Source organism: Mus caroli, chromosome 14 (genome assembly GCF_900094665.2).
Source record: "Mus caroli chromosome 14, CAROLI_EIJ_v1.1, whole genome shotgun sequence".
Taxonomy (NCBI): Eukaryota; Metazoa; Chordata; class Mammalia; order Rodentia; family Muridae; genus Mus; species Mus caroli.
In genome coordinates, this window is record NC_034583.1 from 61,950,144 (window position 1) to 61,972,007 (window position 21,864).

General features: G+C 45.7%; 1 long non-coding RNA gene across 1 annotated transcript; it reads left to right on the forward strand.

Annotated features, from left to right (window-relative positions):
* Positions 1-928: 928 nt before the first annotated feature.
* LOC110308883 lies at positions 929-21,231 on the forward strand. The gene is made up of 4 exons (XR_002379625.1): positions 929-991; positions 3,775-3,903; positions 19,516-19,667; positions 20,199-21,231. It is a non-coding gene; the product is annotated as an uncharacterized LOC110308883 (long non-coding RNA).
* The last annotated feature ends 633 nt before the right edge of the window (positions 21,232-21,864 follow it).

Sequence of the window (21,864 nt, forward strand, 5' to 3'; positions counted from 1 at the left end):
TGATGTCGATGTTACAAAATAGTGTGAGACCCTACTTAATAGACACTATCTATATCATCAGTGGGGTCTTCCAGCCTTTTCTTTCTCTGATTGACACAATTATTTTCTAAATGGGAATAGGATCATATAACTTCATTGCTGAAAGCCCGGAAACTTCTCCTCTGAACTGCCTCCGGACTCTGTTCCTCACTTCCTGTGAAACCCCTTTCCCTCTGCTCTGAAGTGCATGTGGCATCCCTCACCTGTGTGGAACCTGGCATGGGCCAGACATGATGCACCATGCAAACCTCTTTCTGCCTGGAATCTTTCCCGTGGGTTGGTTAGGACTGCATTAAGCTTCAAGGATAAGCCCTTGTAGCAAACAAGAGTTTAAACCTGAGGACTTTACATGCCCTATGTGATAAGAAGGCAGAAGTATGTTTGTCAGAATTCAAACATACTTTGTAGGTTGCTGTTAGTACATTGACTTTTCAGCCTTGTGCTCATTATGTGATGGTTGTGAGATGGCTATCCTGACTTGAGGTCTTTTACATCCAATGCAGGAACCAAAAAAAAAAAAAAAAAAAAAAAAAAAAAAAAAAAAAGGGGGGGGGGGGGGGGGGGGGGGGGGGGGGGGGGGGAGGCATGGTTGTAAGGGGAGGTGCTGAAACTAAGGTCTAGTTCCCTAATTGGTTCTTAGATTTTTCAATAAAAAAGGCCAGGAGCCAATTACNAAAAAAAAAAAAAAAAAAAAAAAAAAAAAAAAAAAAAAAAAAGAGGGTGGCAGTGGGATGGGAGGAGAGGGAGAGGGAGGCATGGTTGTAAGGGGAGGTGCTGAAACTAAGGTCTAGTTCCCTAATTGGTTCTTAGATTTTTCAATAAAAAAGGCCAGGAGCCAATTACTAGGCAGAAGGTATAGGTGGGACTTCCTGTCCCAGGAGGAAAAGGCAGATGCAAGGAAGAAGAGGGACTTTTCTGTCATGCTTGGGAACTAGAAGAGAGTAGCAATCATGTAAGATCTCAGGGCAGCCTCTGTGGGTGGGTTGCCAAGGATGTTTGGCAGGGGATGATTGGAACAGCCCCTGAATTTGGGGCAGAAGGAGAGACAGAGATGGTGGTTTGGTAAGGGCACACATTTCCAGGTGGGAGGTATCTATGTCCAGTAATTGTGTCACGAAAGGCAAGCTGTAAAGTGACAATCTGAGTGTGTGTCCTTAATCTGTGGATTCTAGGGCGTTGGGAAGTGGGCTGGTGGAGCGGTTGACTCCGAGGTTATGGCAGTAGCGTGCATTATAAAACTACACGGAACACATGGAGGGTGAAGGGGATAAGGTGAAACCACCCATCATTGCTGCTCCAGAACCCCCCAGAAGCAGGTCCCCTCTTAGTTCTCGTAGGTTGGAGATACATGTTCACTGCTAGGTTGAGTGGCTAGAAAACTGACACTCTGGCAAATGGGCATAAGGATTCTATGACAGACATAGGCTGGCCCTGGAGAACCACTTGTACCCTAAGCAACTGTATGAGTTACTTCTCTCACAGCTGTGATAACACACCAGAAAGGAGCAGTTTAAGGAGGGATTTTTATGTTGTTGGATTTCAAGGCAAGGTCTCATAGCCTAGGCTAGTCTTAAACTCCCCATGTAGTTGAGACTGGCCTTGAACTTTTGCTCCTCCTGTCTCTACCTCCTAAATACTGGGGCTCTAGATTTTTTTTTTTCACAACACACAGACTGGCCAAAGAAGGAAGATCATATTCTGGCTTGTGTTCCTAGAGCAGTGGTTCTCAACCATCCTATCTCTGAGACCTTTTGATACAGTTCCTCATGATGGGGGCGATCCCCCACCAATCATGAAGTTATTATTATTATTATTATTATTATTATTATTATTATTAATTTGAGACAGGGTTTCTCTGGGTACCCCAAGCTGTCCTGGAACTCACTCTGTAGACCAGGCTGGCCTTGAACTCAGTAATTCACCTGCCTCTGCCTCCCAAGTGCTGGGATTAAAGGTGTGTGCCACCATGCCCAGCACGAAGTTATTTTTGTTGCTGCTTCATAACTGTAATTTTGCTATGGCTATGGATCATAATGTGAATATTGGAAATACAGGATCTCTGATATGTGATCCCTGGGAAAAGGTCATTTGACCTCCCCCAAGTGGGTCACAACCCATAGGTTGAGACCCATTATCCTAGTGACTAGGGTTCATCATGTCAATGGAAACAGCTGGTGGTTGTGGCAGCAGGAATGTGACACACACACACACACACACACACACACACACACGTGTATATCTATTGATGCTGATTATGTCTATTAGCAGTCAGGAAGCAATGACTGACTTTCAGGATGCATCCCAAGTTTGAGTACCTAGAGAACTTCTTTGAATCTTCCAGGGAGCAAGGCTCCATCTGCTCCGTAGAAAGCAAAATGAACACTCTCTTGCAAGCTCAGCTGCACTGTTCTTACCTTGAACGACATGTCCCTGGGTGTTGGTCTCTTTCTTCTCCTGCCTGGTACCCAGAACTGATTGTCTGAGGACAATCCATCAGTTCCCCTTGTTGCCCTCAGACCTTCCTCTCACTGCCAACTTTCCCCTGGGAGCTATGTCAGTCACGATTTGCATTTCTGTGTCTGTTGGAGTGTATTTTCCGGAAGCTTCCTCTGCCAGCATTAGCCAGTGCTGGAAGAGTTCAAGCCATGCTAATGAGAGTGGGCTGGTAAAGACTTCAGCCCCCTCAACTCTGTGGTGGAGGCCATTTTTAGTCATGCTTTATTTTGTTCCCCAGAGATGCTCCATGGAAATGAATGTCTTTCAGACAGCCACTGAGATAGATAGCTTGATAATGCACATCTCTAGGACCCTTGTCCTTGTTTCTGGCTGGTGTTCCTTGTGTCTCCCACGTAAGTCCTGCACACTGATCTTTGGCTTGGCTCTGCTTATAGTGTGACCACCAACTGAGATAGGATCTCTATCCCTTTTGTATCTCCAAAGATCAGCATGGTATCTTCTGTAGAGCAGATCCCAAAAGTACTATCGAACACCCATTCAAGCGGTTGGAAAGAAAAGACGTTTGCAGAGTTTATGAGAGCTAGGAATCTTTGTGGTGTTGCAGAAGTTGGTTGCCACTGACCAAATGCCAGCTTGAGCCCTTGAATTTGCTACTCTTCTGGCAGGCAGGGTTTAGATGAGTAGATCTGACTAGAGGCTAGGAGTTCGGAGTGACATATGTTACCATGGGCAGTTGCCACAATTCTCTTTCCTGCCACAGTTCATGTGACAGGATGCAAGCAGGCTAGATTTCTAAGCCCTTGCATGAAGGACAAGCGCTTTTTTTTTTTAAAAACATTATCAGATCGTCATGGACGTCATAGGAAAGGAAAAATACATTGTATAAGAGTTCAATTGCTCCGTTATCACAGGGTGATCTCTTGCAACCTGCAATAGATCTGCAGAGAAGTCACCTCCCTGATCCACTCACTGTTCCTGTACTCTGCTGAGCAGTAGGTAGTCCCACTGGTCTGTAACTGTTTTCTGTTCCTTCATCCAGGCAGGAGCGGCAGTTCCATTTTGGCTTCTTTCCTTTGGTGGAGCAGTTAAGCAGACTACAGGCTCATGGTACTGTTTGGGGTGGAGGTCATCAAGACCCTTTGTTTTTAAATACATAGCTATGAATGTATTTTCCACTGTATTAGCATGCAACACACACATATATGAATATGGGCATGCTGCGATTAATATTTATCACTGGCAATATATTCTGATATCTTGTACTTTGTTTTGTTAAAGAATGCTCGTTATGAACCATTGAATTGATTTACATGACCCTCCAGTGATATACATCCTCCAATGATATATCCTCCAGCTTATAAAGAGCCAATTCAGACATTAAAGACTTTAAGGAGTTAGAAAATGCAGGTAAATACTGTGGGCTATGGTAAAAGGCTTCCAGGAGGAAAGAGCCCTTGACCAACATCCTGAAGAATGGGGAAGGGGTTGGATCCACAAAGAAAAGTCATTGTAGAAGAAAGGACCGTAAACAAGGCTTTAGAGGACATTCATAGATGTTTGAGTCTCTGTGTAGGAATAGCCAAATGAGGGGCCATGGGAAATACAGAGATAAGCAGGGGTGATATGTGAAATAAATAACACCTAGAATAGCGTGTGTGTCTGGAATAGAGTAGGCTCTGACTAATCAGAATGCACCCAAGTGACCCCCTAGAACAGTGGCACTGCTAACAGCCTGACTCTGGAGAGGGGACCAGAGAGGGGAGAGGTTCGTGTGTGACCAGAGGTGGGTATAGGAAGGGGCAGAAGTGAGAATGGCAGTGTTGGGTCTGAAGTCCATATATGATGGGAACATTGCTCTGCCACACACTTCTTTAAAGGTGTAGCCACAGGCCTGTGAGATGGCTCAGTGGGCTAGGGCACTTTTTCCAAGCCGGATGATCTGAGTTTCAGCCTTGGAACCACATCATGGAAAGAAATAATCAACTCCACAAGTCGTCCTCTGCCTTCCACACATGCACTGCTGCCACATCAGTGCACAGCTTGGGTCCCAGAAAACTGACTGGGAGCAGCAAGGGATTATGAAAAGACAGTCACAGGGACAAAGCAAAGCTGAGATTGGGTGGACTGGGCTCTTTGATGGAGAACTCTCAGCTTGGGAGTTCAGTGTGTTTGTTCTATACAGCTGAACAAGGAGGCGGGGCTATTACATACACCTGAACAAGGAGGCGGGGCTGTTACATCTGAACAAGGAGGTGGGATTATTGCATACAGATAAACAAGGAGCCAGGGTTAAACAAGGAGGCAGATTCAGCTAATCTTGGTGAGGAGTCTCTGTAAGGGAGCAGTCATTAGTCTCTAACTCTGCTGGTGGGAGAAAGCTACATCTGACATTTTCTTTATACACCATCAGTCAACAGTCACACCTGAGGAAGGCTTTGCTGTCCCTGAGGAAGGCTTTGCAGTCTCTCTGAGTCTCACCTGAGGAAGGCTTTGCTGTCCCTCTGAGCCTCACCTGAGGAAGGCTTTGCCACTCCTTTGGGGCTGAGTCATTGGTCTTTGACATGGCTGTTCCCATGTGAAACTCTACACATTAACTCAGGACTTTACCTGCTACACACATTGCCAATGAAATGTAATAAAAATGGCAAACTTATGGTCTTGGCACACACAGGCATGCGTGGAATGACTTGTGGCCAACAATGAGTCACATACAGAGATGCTCTTATGAGAGCATATAAGGTTGGAACATTTCCTTCACCAGGTCACGCCTGTCTTGTATATATTTTTATTTTTATTAATTTATTTATTTTAAAGGTTTATTCATTTATTATATGTAAGTACACTGTGGCAGTCTTCAGACGCTCTAGAAGAGGGTGTCAGATCTCATTTTCGATGGTTGCTTTCTCCAGCCCTGCTCGCTCCAGCCCAATGATTTATTTATTTATTATATGTAAGTACACTGTGGCAGTCTTCAGACGCTCTAGAAGAGGGTGTCAGATCTCATTTTCGATGGTTGCTTTCTCCAGCCCTGCTCGCTCCAGCCCAATGATTTATTTATTTATTATATGTAAGTACATAGTAGCTGTCTTCAGACACTCCAGAAGAGGGCATCAGATCTCATTACGGATGGTTGTGAGCCACTATGTGGTTGCTGGGATTTGAACTCAGGACCTTTGGAAGAGCAGTCAATGTTTTTAAGCACTGAGCCATCTCTCTAGCCCGCCTGTCTTGTGTATTATCACACAGTCTGTTACACTCATGTTGGTGGTAATGCTGCATCAACAGATGCGTTGCTACTGAGACCATCTCACAATTATGAACAACTCAGGATGCTTGATCATGCTAACAAGTAGTCATGCTGCTGGCTTGTGCATTTACCACACTCCTCTTTTCATTGTAGCTATTTGGTGGTGTACTCCTTATTTAAAATGTTTACTGTAAAAAATAGTGTATGGCATGAAGCCAGCAGCAGCCCCACACATCTTGTGCTTACTGTGTCTTGATTGCATCAAGAGGCCACGTAGAGAGATTGACCTGGGCCATGTGGGTTTGTGTGTGCACACTTGGTGATGCTCCCACAGGGATGAGATTGCTGAGTGTCACACTTCTCAGAAGGCATCCTTGTTGGCAAGTGATACTTCACTGTAATTTCCAGCTCCTTAAGATTCTGAACATCTCAGCCTCTGCTGAGGGTCCTGCCAACACAAGGCATGGAAGAGATGCAGTAGCCAGCATTGGGAAGTGACGCGTGACCGAGGACCCACTGTGTGTTCCAGGAAACACACAGGCTGACAGGCTGCTTAGCCAGATAGGCTCAGTGTTGGAGCAAGGGCTTTCAGGACAGTTAGGACGTAGGTCTTTGTATAGTCCCGCAGACTTCTATTTCTGTGTTTTAAAATGTAATGTCATACTGGACTGGGGACTCAGTTGATAAAGTACTAAGCATGAGGACCCAAGTTCGATTCTCGGTACTGTGTTTATATATATATAAATAGATGTGGTGCTGTGCATGTGTAATCCCAGCAGTGGGAAGATGGAGCTCACTGGTCAGGCTGCTTAGCTTGCTTGGTGAGTTCTAAGCTAGTAAGAGACAAAGGCACTTGAGGAATGGCAGCTAAGGATGCCTTCTACCCTCTAAATGCATGAGCGCCCATGGACACGTGTGTACACACAGAAACTAATGAAGGAGCTATAAGGATGTCCCCTTCCATCACAATGGAATCACACCATAAACTCAGGCTATGGAAGGAGGGATGTCCTCTTCGGATTTCTATTGCTGTGATAAACACCATGACCAAAATCAAGTGGGGGAGGAGAGTGTTCACATGGCTTGCACATTACATCATCAGGGTAAGTCAGGTCAGGAGCCAGGGGGGCGGAAACTGAGGCAGAAGGCTCAGACTGAACACTGCTTACTGGTTTGCTCTCCAAAGCAGGCTCAGCTTGTTTATTTACACAACCCAGGCCCACCTTCTGGGGCTGGGACCACCCACAGTCAGTGAGAGTCCTGCCTATGTCAATCACCCATCAAGGAAATGCCCTGTAGACTTGTCTAGAGGCCAATCTTATGAAAGTCTTTTCTCAGCTGAAGTTCCCTCTTTCCACCGGAATCTAGATTGTGGCAAGTTGAAAAAAACAAAGAAACCCCCCCCCCCACCCCGGCAAAACACAACAACAAAATACAAAATAACCAGCAGGTAGTGAGGACCACATTGGCTTAGAAACTTGTGCATGGGTGTGAGCACCGTTTGGGGTGCATTAGGGAATGTGTTTCTCCCATGTTTCCTAAGAAGGCACGTTTTTATTTAAATAACACCAATATAACAAAACAGTATGAAGGACATGAGCTAAGCAATGAAATTCGTGGGCTCTAACTCATAGCTCTCTCTGTTTTACACTAGTGTAAAAATAAAAATTTTCATCAAGCAGAAATAAAAACAATACTATAATTGTAACATTTACTGTGTGCTGATTACCTGCCAGAAACTCTGAGAGGTACTTCCCATCTCTTTTAATTCTCACAAGCATCCCGTGTGGCGCATCCTATTATCGCCCTCATTTTGCAGAGCAAAGCAATGAGAGAGAGAGCATAACTCAGCTGGCGATGACACTGCAATTGTTCCACCACATGGAAAGAGCAACCATTACAGTGGCACCCCTCCTCCCTGGAAATGTGAGCGTGCCATTCCCAACTCCACAATGGCAAAGCATTATGGAACTGGACAACTCTGCTGGCCTTATGTTGATCAGCTTTTTATTACTATAAGGGAATACTCAAGGCGAGATACTTACGAAGCAAAGAGGTTTACCTAGCTTAGTTTTACAGGTTACAAGTTCAAGGTTTGGCTGACCATTTGGCTTTGTGTTTCATATCATGGTTGGATCATGTGCAGGAGCAAGTGGCTCAATTTCAAACTAGGAAGCAGAAAGTAGAAAGGCAGGCCTACTTCTTAAAACAGCCACTCTTTCTTGAATACCAAGGGGTCATATAAAAACCACCTTAATTCTTTTTAAGGACCCGATGTCCTAACTTCCTTTAAGCAGGCTCCTCCTTTTTAAGGACCCACTACCCCCCAACACTGTTACTCTGGGGACAAAGTGAACAGATAGGCCTTAGGGGAACACTCAAATTATATCCAAACCCTAGAAACACTAATCTCAATTTGTGTAACGTCTTTCCTACAAGTACATATTTTCTTCTCATACTCCATATTCCCTTCCTCTGATTGGCCTCTGCCAAAGCTTCCAACCATTTCATGTTCTGCACCTGTATGCATGAGAACATGTACTCTCCATGCCCCCCAGCCCCCACACTCAAGCCAATCACTTATATTCTCACAAGGACTCTGCCCTGTGACCAAATGCTGTCTTCAAAAGCCCTAGTACTACAGAGCAAATAAGTCTCAACATGAATTTGGAGGAGACAATAAACTTTGAACTATAGTGCTCTTCTCTCAAGTCTGATCAATTCCCTCTTTGGTCCAGAGCACAGATAGAAGATGGGGGAAGAAGGTGGGCAGACATTAGGAGGCTGGAGTGGGCATCTGGGTTCCTTTTGTTCTCACATGAAGAGCCACCAGTACTCAAGGGAAGTTGTGATTTGAATGAGAGGTGTTCCTGATAGTCCTAGGCATTTGAATCTTTGTCCCTAGTTGGTGGTGGCATTTGGGGAGCTTCAGGAGGTGCCACCTGCCTGGAGGAAGTCTATCACTCTGGATGAGTTCTTGTCATGACTGAAAGCAACTTGGGGAGAAAACAGTTTATTTTTGTTTACAGATGCAATCTGTCAGGAAGGGAAGTCAGGGTTAGGAACTCAAGGCAGGAACTGAAGCAGGGGTCACTGAAGAACATTCCTTACTGGCTTCCTCCCTGTGGCTTGCTCAGTTTGCTTTCTTATATAACCCGGGACAACCTGCCTGTGGGTGGAACTGCTCACAGTGGGCTGGGCTGTTCTCACAATTATTAAGAAAGTGCCAATTTAATGGAGGCATATTCTCAGAGTTACCTCTTTCCAGATGACTCTGGTGTGTGGCAAATTGACAAACTGACCAACCAACCGACCAACCAACTAACCAACCAAACAAAATTAACCAGCACAGAGCCAACATATCCTCTCGATCTGCAGTTTATTCCTGGTTGCAGGTGTATGCTTCCTTCTCTGGCCACCATGCCTGCCTGCTGCTGTGCCTTTTTGCCTTTATGGATGCTTATCTCTCTGGAGTGGTATGCTTCTAGTCATGGTGTTTTATCTCAGCAACCGAAAAGTAACTAATGCAGAAGCTTATGTGTCTTACTGTCTTCACCACGAGATTCTGTGAAAGCCAAGTCCTCCATGCTTCCATCAGCTTTTTTAGGACCCCTTGCAGGCTAAGCCCAAGGCATTGCACTTAATGTTCCTTTTCTTCTTGGTCCAAGTTCGTTGATAGCTGTGCAAAACCCAGTCTTCATTGTCTGGATTATACTCTTTAATTTAATGGAATGATAGAGGCCTCACTTGGGGCCCTTCCTGCCAGTGGCTTGAAGGGCTTCTCTAATGTAACATGTGCTCAAGAACCTACCCATCTTACTTTCCTATTGCTGTGAAGAGACACCACTAACAAGGCAACTTATAAAAGAAAACATTTAATTGAGGGCTTGCTTACAGTTTCAGAGGGTGAGTCTATGACCATCATGGGAGAGAACATAACACAGTAGCCAAGGCAGGCAGGCAGGCAGGCATAGTGCTAGAGCACTAGCTGAGAGCTTACATCTTATCTGGAAATTGGAGGTAGAGGGGAGGAGGGGGAATGACTGGGCCTGGTGTGGGCTTTTGAAACCTCAAAATCCACTCCCAGTAACACACCTCCTACAACTAGGTCACAAGTCCTAATTCTTCCTAAACAGTTCTACAAACTAGGGACTAAACCTTCAAACACAGGAGCCATGGGGGCCATTCTCATTCAAACCACCCCAGCCCCAATGGCTGGAATAGGTGCTTTCCCTTATTGCCAGTTCTTGATGTGGGGCAAGTCCCTCCACTGTCTCAACCCAAACTGCAAAAATGATTGCTTAGACAATTGCTATGAAAATTAGACATGGTTTATGTAAAATGTTTAGCACAATACCTGGCTTCAGTAAATGGCCCTGCTATAGTGGAACAAACCCATCCACAGGAGAACTGAGTTCCTATCCTGGCTTGGGACTTTTGGGCTGAAAGGCAGGTTCAGTCTCATGTTGTCTGGAGTCTCAGTTTTTCTCATACGTGGGATTAACAGATAGATCTGGATGGGATTTGAGTCCCAGGGCTGCTGTTGTCCCCACAAGTCTGGATGAAACCTTCCTTGTGCCCCCTCCCAGACTCAGCTTGAAATGCTAAGAACTAGAGTTCCCCAGTCCTCATGTTTCTAAGGGGCTCTAATGAGTGGGGCACTCCACATTTGTGAATGGGAAAACAAGAGTCCCCAGATGCCTAAGTCCTGAGAAGAAGAGGAGAAGGAGGGAAAGAGGGAGGCACCTTAATAGTAGGACAGAGTGACCTTGAAGTTGGACCTCCTCAGCTGCCAGCCTAGAAATGATGGCTGGCCCCGGTGTTCTGCTCTATTCAATTTTAATTACTATAATTCTGAGAAGATTCAAGTCTAAGTCTTAGAATCTCTCCCTGAGGGGTTGTGTCTTCACTGCAGCCACAGACAAGGACACTAGGAAACCAGCAGTCAACACTCCATCAACTCACCATGTAGGGAGGGCCATGCTGACAGACAGAGTGTGTTCACTGCATGGCTCTGAGCTTACATGAGCACCTTCCCTGGTGCCAGGCTCCTCTTCACTGCTTAGCCACAGTCACAATTACATAGCTGTGGAGATGTCTATTACCACTGTGGCTGTGGGGAGAGCAGAGGGAGGGAGAAGGAGGGAAGATTGATTTTGAAAGAGGCACAAAGAAGGCAGATTGGAAAATACTGAGGATGTTGGTTTTGGTCACCTTTGTGTCCATGTTAGAGGGGGCTTGGAAGTTGTCTGACTGTAATTGTGAGACCCCGACTTAGAGTGTTTCTCCCTAGAAGGTAAAGCCCCTGGATGTTCCCCAAGCTTGTTTTCCCTGATCTCTAAAAATACAGCCAGAAATAAGCTCTTTGTTCTCTATAGCCAGCAAAAAGCCTTTTTGTTTCTATACTTTACAACCAGAAATGCCTGCCTTCCTGTGTTGAGGACACGGAGATAAAAATTCAGAAAGAACTCACTCCCTACTCCTGCCTTGTAAATTTCACCAAGGACACCCAGGAGAGAAGAACTCTCCTCCCAACTCCTCCCAACTCTCCTCCCAACTCCTCCCAGTTCCTCAGCTAGCTGTTAAAAGCCCCCTACTGTTACAGCTGGGAGGGGGTCGAACTCCCCTGCCCTGCAGGGGTTGAGGGGTTCGTCCTCAGCTAGCTGATAATAAAACCTCTTGCATTTTGCATCAGGTATGGTTTTCTCTCGAGTCATTGGGGTGTTGGCCAGCTTATCCCAGGACTTGAGCAGACGCCCAGCTTCGGGGGTCTTACATAATCGATAGGGTGTAGTGTGTGTGTGTGTGTGTGTGTGTGTGTGTGTGTGTATGTGTGTGTGTATGACAGAGAGAGTATGACTTCAAGCAAGAGGGACAGGTCACACTGGTAAGATCTAGAGACGTCTGGTGTGATGGCTTATCTTGATTGTCAACTTGATACATCTCAGAAGACAGACCCTCAGTTGAAAATTTGCCTCCATCAGGTTGGCCTGTGGACATGACTGTTGAGGGTTCTTGATTGATGATTGGTGGTAGTGTGGGTACAGGTATCCATAGGCAGGAGGACCTGGGCTGTATAACAAGGGTATCTGAATGTGAGAGCCTGGGGTAAGTCAGTAAGTAGTATTCTGTTTCTCTGTGGTCTCTGCTTGAGTTCCTGCCTCCAGGTTTCCACTTGAGCTCCTGCCTTGGCTTCCCTGGATGCTGGACCAGAACCCGTAAGTGGAAATAAACTCTTCCTCCCCAGGTGTTTTTTGTCAGTGTTGTACCTCAGCAACAAAAAGCAAACTAGGGTATCTGGCTGCTACTTAATAAGCCCCTTACCTACCCACTGGCCCAGATAGCCTGCTACCTCTTTGACTCTGCAAATGTAAATTATGCAGTAATTTCAATGTGGATTCTTGGCGAAATGCCAAAACAGGATTGAAAATGAACGATTTGCGAGTTCTTGGAAAAGAAAGATGATTGCTAGAAGCCAGCACGAGTTACTTAGAAGAAAGCAGATCAACCCAGGGCCTTTTCTTCCTTCTGATGGCTGCTTGATTGGTAAATCAGTGAGACAGGAACCTGTACTCTGCAGGGGTTGCTGGGGGTAGAAGCTGAAGACTTAGCCCTCGCTGGCTGCTATCAGTGCACTGCAGGATCACAGGTGGTCTTGTGGGCCATCCTTCCCTTATTTTGCTATTTGTAATCTAAATTTAGTTGGGAGCAGAGGGGGGGGTTTAGCAAGTAGGCTCTATCCTTACACTGGGCTACTACCATATTAGTGGTTGTGGCCGAGGTTTATAGCAGGAAAGAGCTGTGTCCTCCCTGTGAGGTAGCTTAGAGTGGGAGGAGGGGAGTTGGTTCTAGCACCAACTAGAAAGGTGGCAGAGAGAAATGTGACCCAGGGCTAATGTCACGGGACTGGGGGTTGGGAGGAGAGAGCTATGTCTATCCCATTAAAGGCACATATAATATTTGGGTCCTGGACAGACTTAATGTCCAAAGTTTCCCACCCCTGGGAGCCAGTTTTTTGACCCCAAGTTGAGCAGGAATCTATAACAAAGTCAAGCAGTGAGGTTGACTCTAAGTGTCTGCTTTCTCTGTGGCTAGGAGTCAGGTAGCATTGAGGAATGGTGCACAACCCCAGGGATCCCTCAGAATATCTGTGAATCAGGTCATCAGTGAAACATGGGGACCCAAAGCCACTGTGACTTGGATATGAGAGGACAGAAGACCTCCTTTATAAGCTTACAAAGCCTATCTGGGTTTCCCTGTCCATGAGCAGGCAGTGTATAAATTACTCCCAGCAGCCTTGCAGAGAAGTGAAAATGCGAAGCCGAAGCGTAGTTGGCAGCGTGCTGGAGTGGATAGAGAGCTACAGAGTAATTCTCTCTAAAGGTTGCACCTCAAACCTCAATCTCCTCCGCTGAGAAGGGCCCCTGGCCTTGTAGCTCTCTGCCCTGACCCTACTCAATTTCTTGATTTCATCTGTGACGTGGATGGAGGCACAGAGAGCAGGATTATTAAATTTTTAGATGACAGTTAGAAGGGATAATTGAAGTCCAGAGAGATAGCTGAGTGTTTGAAAACATCCTGACAAGCTGAAATGAAGCCTGAAACAAATAAGATGAAATTTAACAGGGACCAATATTAAGCCCTATATTTAGGTAATAAAAATGAATTATGTAGGTACACTATCGGGGGAAGTATGACTTGGGAGAATTTCAAATTAAAATCCTATGGCTGGACTGTTTGTAGTGTAGATTGCCTGGTGGGGGCAGCAGAGAGAGCAGGCTAATTTTGGTAGTGCAGAATTGCTGGGAGATTAGGTCTAGGTACAGGACAGCAAGGGACAAGGGATCTGAATGGGACAGGTGGTCTGGCAGACCCGAGATGGGCAGGCAAGGACTGGGTTGTGGCACTGGAGAATGTGGGTGACTGCATCCAAGTGAGGCAGGATCCCTCTACACTGTGTGTTACTCTGTCCCAGACAGCCTGGACTCACGCAGGCTGTGAGATCACTTTTGATGGCCACAAGTTCCATGGGGGCAGAGACTGTCAATAATGCAGTGACAGAGGTAAAAAAAAAAAAAAAAACCAAAAAACCCAAAAAACCAAACCAAATCAAACCAAACCAAAACAAAAAACAGGCTAGGAAGTAGACAGGGAGAGTGATGCATGAATGTGCATGGTTGGTACTCTGGCACATATACACTGTATCATTGCTAATTCCTGGTTCTGATATTATAGTTTAGTTATGTACATTGTACATTCCAGGAATGTGATCAAAGGGTCCACTAGACTGCTTTGTATTATTATTATTTTAGATTTATTTATTTATCATATGTAAGTACACTGTAGCTGTCTTCAGACACACCAGAAGAGGGCATCAGATCTCATTATGGATGGTTGTGAGCCACCATGTGGTTGCTGGGATTTGAACTCAGGACCTTTGGAAGAACAGTCAGTGCTCTTATCTGCTGAGCCATCTCACCAGCCCAACTTTGTATTATTTTTACAACTTGGGAATCTGTATAGTTTTTAATGTTTAATTTAAAAAGTTAAGCCCTTATTTGCAATGATTGTGGGGGTGGTGTGGAGATGAGAATAGACTTCCATTCTCTTCTGGGGAAAACTAGCTGTCAGTGCAGTCTGGAATCTGGAGAAGGGGGAGGTTTGTATCCAGGGACCCCAGCTCCTAAGTATTTGAAGAATTGTGAAAAGGGGTCTTGGGATTTAAGGACTCTGAAGGTTCACTGAGAGGGCTGTGCATGGTAGCCCATGTTTGTAACTACTAGTATTCTGGACACTGAGGTTTTCATGTAGGAGGCCAGCCAGAACACAGTGAATTCCAAGTATCTAGTGCTATAGTGAGACCTAACACAAACAAACACCTCTCTTCAAGCCCCTTGTAGTGGTTTGAATAAAAATGGCCCCCATAGGATCATAGGGAGTGGCACTATTAGGAGGCGTGGCCTTGTTGGAGTAGGTGTGGCTTTGTTGGAGGAAACGCCATTGGGGGCCTGGCTTTGAGGTCTCAAATGCTCAAGCTCTGTCTACTGTGACATTCACTTTCTGTTGCCGGTGGATCTGAACAAAGAACTCTTAGCTAACCTTTCCAACCATGTCTGCCTACACCTCACTATGTTTTCTGCCAAGACAATAGTGGGCTAAACCCCGAAACTGTAAGCCAGCCCCAATTACACGCCTTTAATCCCAGCACTCGGGAGGCAGAGGTAGGTGGATTTCTGAGTTTGAGGCCAGCCTGGTCTACAGAGTGAGTTCTAGGACAGCCAGGGCTACACAGAGAAACCCTGTCTCGAAAAACAAAAACAAAAACAAAACAAAACAAAACAAGAAAACAACAAAACAAAGTTTTCTTTTATAAGAGTTTATAAGAGTTTCTCTTCACAGCAATAACAATTCTAACTAAGGAAAACTATTCTCAACAATAAAAGAACTTCTGGGGGAGTCAGCATCCCAGACCTAGAGCTGTACTACAGAGCAATAGTGATAAAAACTGCATGGTACTGGTATAGTGACAGACAAATAGACCAATGGAATAGAATTGAAGACCCAGAAACGAACCCACACACCTACAGCCACTTGATTTTTTACAAAGGAGCTAAAACCATCCAGTGGAAGAAAGATAGCATTTTCAACAAATGGTGCTGGTTCAACTGACAGCACGTAGAAGAATGCAAATTGATCCATTTTTTCCTTCCCTGTACAAAGCTCAAGTCCAAGTGGATCAAGGACCTTCATATAAAAGCAGATACACTGAATCTAATAGAAGAGACAGTGGAGGAAAAGTCTCAAGTACATGGGCACAGAGGAAAAGTTCCTGAACAGAACACCAATGGTTTATGCTTTAAGATCAAGAACCGACCAATGGAACCTCATAAAATTGCAAAGCTTCTGTAAGGCAAGGGACACTGTCAATAGGACAAAACGGCCACCAACAGATTGGGATCTTTACCAATCCTACATCCAATAGAGGGCTAGTATCCAATATATACAAAGAACTCAAGAAGGTAGACTCCAGAGAACCAAATAACCCTATTAAAAATGGAGATCAGAGAATTCTCAACTGAGGAAACTTGAAGGGCCCAGAAACTCCCAAAGAAATGTTCTACATCCTTAGTCATCAGGGAAATGCAAATCAAAACAACACTGAGATTTCACCTCACACCAGTCAGAATGGCTAAGACGAAAAACTCAGGGGACTGCAGATGGTGGTGAGGATGTGGAGAAAGAGGAACACTCCTCCATTGCTTGTGGGATTGCAAGCTGGTACAACCACTCTGGAAATCAGTTTGGTGGTTCCTCAGAAAATTGGGCATAGTACTACCTGAGGACCCAGCTATATACCACTCCTGGGCATATACCCAGAAGATGCTCCAACATGTAATAAGGACACATGCTCCACTATGGTCATAGCAGCCGTACTTATAATAGCCAGAAGCTGGAAGCAACCCAGATATCCCTCAACAGAGGAATGGATACAGAAAATGTGGTACATTTATACAATAGAATATATTCCTCAGCCATTAAGAACAATGACTTCATGAAATTTGCAGGCAAGTGGATGGAACTTAAGAATATCATCCTGAGTGAGATGACTCAGTCACAAAGGAACAAACATGGTATACACTCACTGATAAGTGGATATTAGCCCAAATGTTCAGAATACTCAAGATTCAATTCACAGACCATCTGAAGCCTAAGAAGAAGGAAGAAACTGTGGATGCTTCAGGGCTTCTTAGAAGTGGGAACAAAATACTCACAGGAGGAAACATGGAGACAAAGTGTGGAGCAGAGACTGAAGTAAAGGCCATCCAGAGACTACCCCCCCTGGGGATCCATCCCATATACAGCCACCAAACCCGGACATTATTGTGGATGCCGGGAAGTGCTTGTTGGGAAGCCTGATCTGGCTGTCTCCTGACAGGCTCTGCCAGAGCCTGACAAATACAGAGGAGGAAGCTCGCAGCCAACCACTGGACTGAGCTCGGGGTTGGGGGGTGGGGGGGGATGTCCCTGATGGAAGAGTTGGAGAAGGATTTGAAGGAGCTGAGGGGTTTGCAGCCCCATGGAGGGAGCAATAGTGTCAACAGGCCAGACCCCCTAGATTTCCTGGGGACTGGACCACCAACCAAAGAGTACACAGGGAGGGACCCATGGCGCTGGCCACATATGTGACAGAGGATGGACTTGTTGGACATCAGGGGAGGAGAGGCCCTCAGGCCTGAGGGTGTTTAATGCCCCAGTGTAGGGGAATGCCAGGGTGGGAGGATGGGAGTGTGTGTGTGTGGGAGCACCCTCATAGAGGCAGGGGGAGAGGGGATGTGTTAGGGGGTTTCCAAAGGGGAGACCTGGAAAGGGGAAAACATTTGAAATGCGAATGAAGAAAAAAATCCAAGAAAAAAGATAAATAAAAAATATATTCAAGAAATTATCTACTCTTCAAAAAAAAATTCCTAAGACACCACCTCCATCCTAAACCCAAAACAATGTCATCAGGAAACAGCAATGTAAAGAGACAAGGGTTGTTTTCCAAACAGACTGGAAGGTGCCAGGCAGGTAGAAGACATTCTTGGGCTTCTGGTGGTTTTAAAAGAGGTGCTTTGAGGGTGATTCCTAGGAGTGGTTGATTCTGTCTGGGCAAACTTTGCAGGTCTTCTCTAAGAGTGATTAAGACAAAGCTCAGTGCTAGGCTTGGGAGCCCAGGAGGGTTCAGTGTCCCGGCAAGCAGTTCCTGTAAGTCTCAGTCTCTTTCTGCTGTATGGGCTGAGGTAAGCCAGCCAGGAAGTCTCCCCAAAGGAGGCCAGGCCTTGCTTCTGCTTCTGTTCGGCAGAAGAAAGTATAGAGAGATGCTGCCAGTTGTGCCTTCACTGGCCATAAGTGAATGAATGAATGACTGAATGGTGCCTGCCTATGCTCTGATGCAGCCGGATGTGGGCTTCTATCTGCAGACTGTTGTTTCCCTTCTTTCCTGAGCCCTGGGAAGGAGCATCTATAGGCCTGTTTGCCAAATGAATACAACTAGGAAGTACGCTTCCTGGAGGCAACTGAAGTGCAAAGTTCTGCAGGTGATGGAGAGGAGGCCCACCCCTAATGTCCTGGCTGTGGGCCAGCCTGCTTTCCAGTTTCTCTTCTCTCAGGGCTCTTTGGCTAGAGGACCAGAGGAGGGGCTTCTCCTGGGTGCCCTAGCTCTGGCCTGGGGCTAGAATCTCACATATGTACCCCTCACCACATTCTGGGGGGTCTTCACCCTGTCTATTTTTTATCAAATGTTGTGTGTGGGGATGCACCTATGTGTGTGTGCCTGTGGATGTACCTATGTGTGTGTGTGTGCCTGTGGATGCATCTATATGTGTGTGTGTACCTGTGTGCACATGTGTATATGAGTGTGGATGTCCCAGGCTGACGTTGGGACTCTTCCTTCATGAACTTCTCTTTCCACTTTGTTCCTTGAGGTAGAGTCTCTCACTTGACCTAGAGCTTATGCCCTGTGTAGCTAGGCAGCTTACTTAAGCTTACTCACTTGTTTCTGTCTCCTGAACACTGAAATTAACACCAACCTGACATTTCCTTGGGTTCTGAAGATCCAAACTCCAGTTCTTACACTTGTGTGGCAAGTGCTTTAACCATTGGCCTATCTCTCCAAGACCCCTCTCTCCCTGCCTATTGTCTTTACTACAGAGTCCCTGAAGGTTCATATTCTACAGCTGACATCCAGGTTACCCTGCTGCCCTCCATGGTGAGCCCACCATCCAATCTGGAGTTGCACTCTCCTGGGCTTGAGCTCTTGTTTCAATCATGCTGAGACTGTGTCCATGTGACAGCTCCTTTGACACTTCCATTTCTCTTAGTTCTAGCTGAGACCTGCTGGGTCCTATTGTCCCAAGACCCAGCTTTTATGAATGCTTAGAATACCAAGGAGTTGGTATCATGTGCTGGTATATTTTGATGTCTCCTGGCAGCGAATGCCCAGAAAGTATTCTGCCAGGGGAAAGGAGGGACTTGCTAGAGGATCATGTGACGCTCATTCTTCAATTAGAGGGAGAAGTAAAAAAAAAAAAAAGGCAGGCTGACCATACCCTACTCGTAGGACCTGGGTAGATACCTGTTGTGGGAATAGAAATGGATTGTGTGTTGAGGGACATTTCCACACTCAAAGTCCAGAGTGTTATGGATGGAGTTGGTATGGGTTTTGCTTTGGGGTAGCTGTGCTCATCACAGAAGAATGCAGAGGTGAGACAGCAGTGGCACAGTCAGTGTGGATAGTTGGGCCACAGAATTCTCTTTGTTGAGATGAATGGGTATGAAGCTAGGGTTAACATCTATAGTCTACTTCAGACTCTGTGTCAGAGCTGGGTCAGTCAGAGTAGCACATGGGATCCAATTGTGCTGAGGAGTTAGGGGTAGTACCAACTAGAGGTTGAGGGCACCAGCCTCCATCCAGTGGGACAAGGTGCTGCTGCTGATTGAGGGGGTGCATGAAAGTCCATTGTGGGGCTCTGGCTCCCCATACCCCTATGCTTCTTGACTTCTGAAGGAAGTTGCTGCTATACTGCACTTCCTGTCTAATGGGCTACAAACTCAGAAGCTATTGAAGTCTAAACAAGTATGTTAGCATATAGGTACCAATCCTGGTCGTAGGACCTGGGTGGAACTGGGGGATTGTGTGTCACCTGAAATTGTTCAGGAACAAATTGTTCCAAAACTTGGTGTCTTCCCAAAGAAGTACATGTACAGATAGAGCCTGTTTTCTTCTCTTCCAGACCTTGAAGGTATCTCTCCTGGTCCAGGTCTTCAGGGGTTCCTCTATTCTCCAAATCTGGGAATGAAGAGGAAAGAGTACACTGAGCATCCCTGAATAGTGTTGGAGAAGTACTGACCCCTCCCTGTGTCCTCTCACTCATCTGCCAAATGGGTATAATGTCTTTCTTAACTACTCTGAAGCATTTCTCTGAGGGGGAAGAAAGATAGTGCCTTTTTAAAATTCATACACGGCTTCATTCCACAATGCATTTGAGGCGCTTCTAAAAATACCTGTGATAGAAAGAGATAAAAATAAATACTATATATGAAATCATCCACAATTGTACTCTAAGCACGTTTTTCTTATTGTCACTCATAGCCGTGTGGAAGCGATAACAGGAAGATTCCCAAACTCATTTCCAACTTAACCTTGACCTTTGGGGCTCTAACTGAAGAGCAGGCCTATGGGACTCTCCGACCCCAAAGCTGCCTAGCTACAAGGCCTGAAGTGTTGCCTCCTAGGGCTTTGGGTGGCTGACTGGTGGGGGGTGGTCAATTGTGACTCTTAGCAGCTCTTGGTGAAAGCTTTCCTTCATTTTCTGTTATCAGCAGTGTCCAGTTTCTTCTGCCTATGACCTCTCTACCTGGCCCTGGGCTAGGCTCTTGTATGCTGATGATTAAAATGTCTGAGTCTCTTCTACAGGGGATCGAAGGAGTCTCGGGGGTGAACGCCACTGACCAGGCTCGGTTTGACTTGAGGAACTTGACTCATCCCTTCTTGCTTCAATTCTTAGTTCCTAAGATGGGCATAAAGATGCCAACTTTTCCCCTCCCCAGCAGAGCTAGAAGGATCTGCTCAGTTGAGTTGCTATGCAAATGCATGGAATCAGCAGCAAGCTTCAGCACAATTGAGAAGTGATTTCTAAAATACCCAGGGCCATTAGGATTTGGAATAGACATGACCCAGAGGCTTTTTCTTAAATACCCCACCATGGGTTTTCAGTTTATTTACTAAGACTGGAAATCCAGACCACAAAATTTGGACCTTCCCATGAAGAACACAGAATGCCAGTCACTTTCAGAGCGAGAAATGAGCCTAGCACTGAAACTGGCAGTATAGGGTAAGAGTCTCACGACAGACTGAATTATGTAACTCACATGCACCTGGACAAGTCGGGCTTTGGCTGGCTGTACTTGAAGATAAAATCTTTAAAGATGTGACTGAATGGCAATGAGAACAAAACTAGAGTTACAGGTGGGCCACTAATTCAGTGTGGCCGTTGTCCCCACAAGAGCAGGAATTTTGGACATATCAAGAGATACTGGGGCTACACATACATAGAGAAGGAGCCTGTGACACTAGGCGTGCTGACGCATGCCAGGAGACAGAGTCAGGGGTGATTTTTAATATTTCACACAACAGGGGATCAAGAGTTGGAGGTCACTCTCTGCTTACATTCTAAGTTCCAGACCAGCTTGAATTACACAGTGAGACTGTCCTTCAAGCAACAATAACAATAACAACGGTGAGATGACAACGACAACGACGACGATGACGACAATGACGATGACGACGACTACTACTACTACTACTACTACTATGGAGCACGTATGGATATGGAGAGGATGGCATCAAAAAGCCATGGCGAGAGATCTAAAGAAAAACCAACTCTACCCACACCTGAATCTTAGACTTCTAGTCTCCAAAAGTTCAAGAAAATAAATGCTTATTGTTTAAACCTTGCAGTTTGTGGTATTATTTTGTTTTGGCAGTTTGGGTAGACTAATATAGATATATGGGAAAGTATGAACGTCTCCTTTGCCCTTCTAGTAACTATTTAGGACACAGCAGAGTCAAGGACATACAGAATGATGTGTTTTCTGTTCTCAGGAAGCCTGGAGTCCAGGGAAGACAGCGGCTTCCTTCTAGATGTGGGGCTGGGATTAGTACCATAATAAAAGAGGATGGCCCCTAATTATGTGTCCACGTGTAATACAAGTTGACTTTTGCATAGAGTAGTCTTGACTTCAAATGGAAGCTTAGGGAAAATATAAGCCAAAGACCATGGAAGGGGCAGAGCTGGTGAAGAGAGGGTCAGAGGACCAGGGGGACTCAGGTTTCAAGGCAGTGTAAGCCCAGTAAGCGGTGGCTTCCTGGAAAATGCCCACCCTAGGACACTTGGCCATGCACCAGGAGACTCAACGACATACTTCCATTCTAGGGAGCAGCCACCCTCTACTGCTGTGCAGTCGCTGGGGCTTGGCTGGCCCTTCTGCGGTTATTTGTTGCTGCCTTTGCAGGCAGATGGGGACTGCTGGCTGTTCATCAAGTTAGCAATTAACAAGTAATTCATTAGACACCTAATAAA